Source organism: Lissotriton vulgaris, chromosome 1_1 (genome assembly GCF_964263255.1).
Source record: "Lissotriton vulgaris chromosome 1_1, aLisVul1.2, whole genome shotgun sequence".
In the NCBI taxonomy this organism is placed as follows: Eukaryota; Metazoa; Chordata; class Amphibia; order Caudata; family Salamandridae; genus Lissotriton; species Lissotriton vulgaris.
In genome coordinates this window covers 1,316,459,512-1,316,463,689 of record NC_141685.1, presented here as the reverse complement: position 1 = coordinate 1,316,463,689, position 4,178 = coordinate 1,316,459,512, and positions in this window count along the sequence as shown.

Genomic DNA, 4,178 nt, shown 5'->3' with positions numbered 1-4,178 from the left:
GGACAATGTATGCAAACTCCATTCTCTTTTTATATGGAATGCTTGGCATTTCTGCCTCGAGTTTTAATTCTAATTTTTACCATTGTGGCAATATAATAATTAAATGGTCTCCCATCCTTACTGTTACTGCTGCACTTTCCATGCAGCTACTTAGCATATTTTATATAATTCATTTGTTAACCTATATCTGCAGGGCTATCTTTTTTTTTCCTCCTACCAGTTTTTTAAACAATTTTCCAGTGGGCTTACTATGATTTTCTTCTGAGAATTTTTTCATGAAATGTGTTTTTTTTACTTCCAATGTGCACTTTTACCCTGAAAGATAAATACAAACGGTCTTCTACAAAGGAAAAGTTGTTAGGTAGTGGATAGAATGTGTTAAAAAGAAGAAAATCAACACTTATGGACCAGCCAGACACATCACATAAAACCCATTTGCTTTTCTAATGCACTAATGCATTCCATTTTTTATATAAATCATAGAAACATTTCAAGGAAACGTAGAGGTCCAGTACTGAAGATCAATACCCTATTCCAATGCAGTCATTCATCCATGACATAACTACGCATATTTCAAAATCATTTCCCTGTGTTCCGGTGCAACCCCCAAATCAGAAACCCCACTCACTATATTCTGGGAGGGTTTTTTTTTCTGGGTAAAATCAATACCTCATCCTAGCATAGGGTCTCCTGCAATGATTTTTATAAAAACCCCGAAGGGTCTAGCCATTTGTCAATATTTATTGACATAAAGTAACTTAGTTACTTATCACCTGTTTCACTACTTCTTATATGTGTAGGAACACCTACATTATTCTGTAACCCAGGCTCTCCTGCAGTGTATGCCACATATCAATTAGTGTATTGATACAGAGAATATTTTAAATACATTCTCTACAGTCCCCCGTCTATTTTAAATGCCAGTCAATGTCCCTTTTATTAATACTATTAGACCTGTCAGACCTAGGGTGGTCTTACCCCATATTTGTTGTTGTCCTTTTTGCCTTATTTTTGCCACCGTCTTTTGTTGTACCTGGGTCTCTGGGCGCCTTACCACTGCCAAACAGTGCTGAGGTGCAGGTGCTCTCTCCCAACAACATGGCTGCCACAGGCCCCTGCTACTGCGGAGTGGCCATTGAAGACACACACTAGTAGTCAGGAGCATCCTGATACAGTATCTCTGCCATCCCACCTTTTGGTTTTAATTGCTTAATATGTGGAAGCTCCTGGAACCTTCCAGCCCTGGGAGGGGTTATGCTTTGCCGCCTTTAGAGGAGGGTCACCTGACCTAGGGGTATAAGAGTAAAGGAGGGAAACCTGACTGTCGGTTGGGGAACCTCTGCAGGAGTATAGGCGGTTGGGCCTAGGGCAGGAACCTACACTAGTGGGACTGACTGAGGTTAGGCCCTGCTGTTCCTGCAAGTTAGATGAGGGACTCTGCCAGCCTGCTGATCTAGCCCAGTGAGGGGGAACCCAGGGAAGCATCTCTAGTGTGGTGCAGGGAACCATCCTGCCTCTGAACCCTACCAACTCAACCCCCCTTCTTCCCCCAAGAACCTACACTGAGACATGCCATCCATTCCCCCAAAAGAGGCGCTGTGCCTATCAAGCGCTGTCAGGAAGGCGTGAACTGCCTGCTGTGAGCACTGTTGGGGGATCAACCAGGTAAACAGCGCTGTACCACCTAAGCGCTTTACTGATAGAACTCCGCTGTTGGCGCTGTAATCTCCAAGCGCTGTGCCCCCTGTGCTGTGCTCCTAAAGCGCTGTGTGCTCACCTAGTGCTGGACTGCTAAAGGTTGCTGCTGCTGGATGCCCCAAGGTCCTACTGGGCTCTGCTTGGAAAGCGCTGTGACACCCCTAAGCGCTATCTTGCCCAGAACTGTGCAGAACTGGTGTCGCCCGACCTGTGCCCCCCAAGCGCTGACCTACTGAAGCGCTGTGTGTGTGCCTGGGAAGAATTGCTGCCTGCTAAGCGCTGTGTTGTAGAAACTGGCCTTAACACCCAGCGCTGTGCCTAGAAGTGCTCTGCTGCTGACTTCGCCTTTGCCCAAGCGGGAGGCCAACCCGCGCTTTGCTGCCCCCAGTATCGGCTCTCTGGCTCTGTGTCCATAAAGTGCTCACCTGCCGAAAGTCACCGCTGCAGCCCGGGTTGCCGGGAAGTGAAAGAAGCGCTGTGTCTGTCATCACCGTCGCGCCCTCCGGGTCTCCACTCATGAGGAACTGGGTTTACCCTTCATTACAGACAGACTGAAGTTGGCACCCCTACTCTTTTGGATTAAAACATGGCTGAACCTAGAGCCGACACTGAACCATGGTATTCTGTTGGATGTGGTATCAAGGGACCACGCCTTGAGAATACCCTGGCTGAAATACCTTAAAACCTCATTTGCCGCGTTGGGGAGACCGGAGATCTATTCAGCCCCATCAAATATTAGAATAAAGGATGTTGGGTGGATCAAGCATCATTTCCTTGAAAGGGCACGGTTAGAGAGAGAAGAGAGGGAAATAATGAAACCGTCAGTAAGAGCATATCTGGTCTTAAGTACCACTCCCTCTCTGGAACCTTACTTAAAAATTGTCACTAATCCCCTCCATAGAGTTTTGCTTATTAAATTTAGGATGAACTTGATCCCCTACACACTTGGTTGTTTTTCTACCTGGGCAAAACCAGAGGACGCTCCACCTTGCAAACGCGATAACTTTTCTACCCAAGATACTCTACATTTTATGTTCTTTTGTGGACTTTATGCCACCGCTAGGGAGAATTATTTAATACCTATTCTGAAGGATGCCGGCTTTCTCCAGGCCAGGCCAGGATTAATTTTCCTTCAAATGTTGGGCAACACGCACATCATTTTTCGTGTTGCATCTTACCTAACGGCTGCATTTAGATTAAGAAATAAACAAGCCCCAGGGAACGTCTTAGTTTAAATGTTGGTCCTGTGCGTTTAATTAAATTTTTATCTAAATTATAATTAATGTTTTTTAACTGTAAATTAGGCCAGGACGACTATGAATTGAAATCTGTATGTAAATTGCAATGTGATTTTTATTTGTGTGGTATGTACTGGCTTTTATGATTTTAACAAAAATCGAATAAAGCGTTTTTTGACTGACTGACTGACTGACTGACTTAGGGCACAGTCTTTGATGCAGTCTATACCATCACACATGGTACCCCATCTATTTCAGTCTCGCTGGAGGTGTTAAAACAAATACAGGATGGACACAGGGCAGCTGCTGCCCTGGATTTGGGGATGAAATTAATGGGAAACTTTCCTGTGGTCTCCTCAATGATTCTGACTCCATCCCTAGCTCTTGCTCAAATTACATCTGAAATTTAGAACTGGGATTATCCCACGTGACAGAAAGCCTTAAGTTAGCTCCAATCCTGTTATCGCACTCCATATGGTGCAGGGACATGGTAAACCTAGCACAGACCCTCAGAAAGAACTTCCTAGATCTGGATAATACACATAAAATCATCTGCCTGCAGAATGTGAGTTCAACCCTGACCGCACTGGGGCTAGGGGAATTATTTACTAACACCAGTGCATGCCTAAAGATTTTGAAGCAAGAATTGAAGTCTATCTTCCTAACTAAAGCTGCCCATGATCGTCAGGAACTTAACTGCGCAAAACAAACAGTGATGTTATATCTGCTGACTCCTCCAATTCTAGAGGGGGATTATTCATGCTTAGAGATTATTAGAAACTCACTGCACAGATACATCTTGCTGAGACTTCGCCTGATTTTGGGCATCCCTGCGAGGAAGTTTAGCCGTACTGATCTATGGCTTTGCCCATGTGATAATAGCACAGAGCAGTCTGATCCTCACATATTTTTATTTTGTGTTTTTTTATAAGAAGGACAAATTTAAAATAATCCTTCTGAGTCTAAAAAGCTTTACATTTAGGCACTGTCGACCTCATTATATTTCCTAAAGAAACTTGCTGATCCTTTTATATGTTTCTCGATAGCCACATTTTTATGGGCTTGTTTAAGGTGGAGAAAATCTTATGGCCTCAGTTTTTACGATAGTTGATTAAGAAGTAACTGTCCTGTATAAAATGGTTTGTTTTCTTAAAGAACTTATAAGACAGGGGACCTATGTTGTTACCTTCTTAACCACCTATTTTTTTCTTAATTGATGGTTTTATGGAACAGGTATTACTG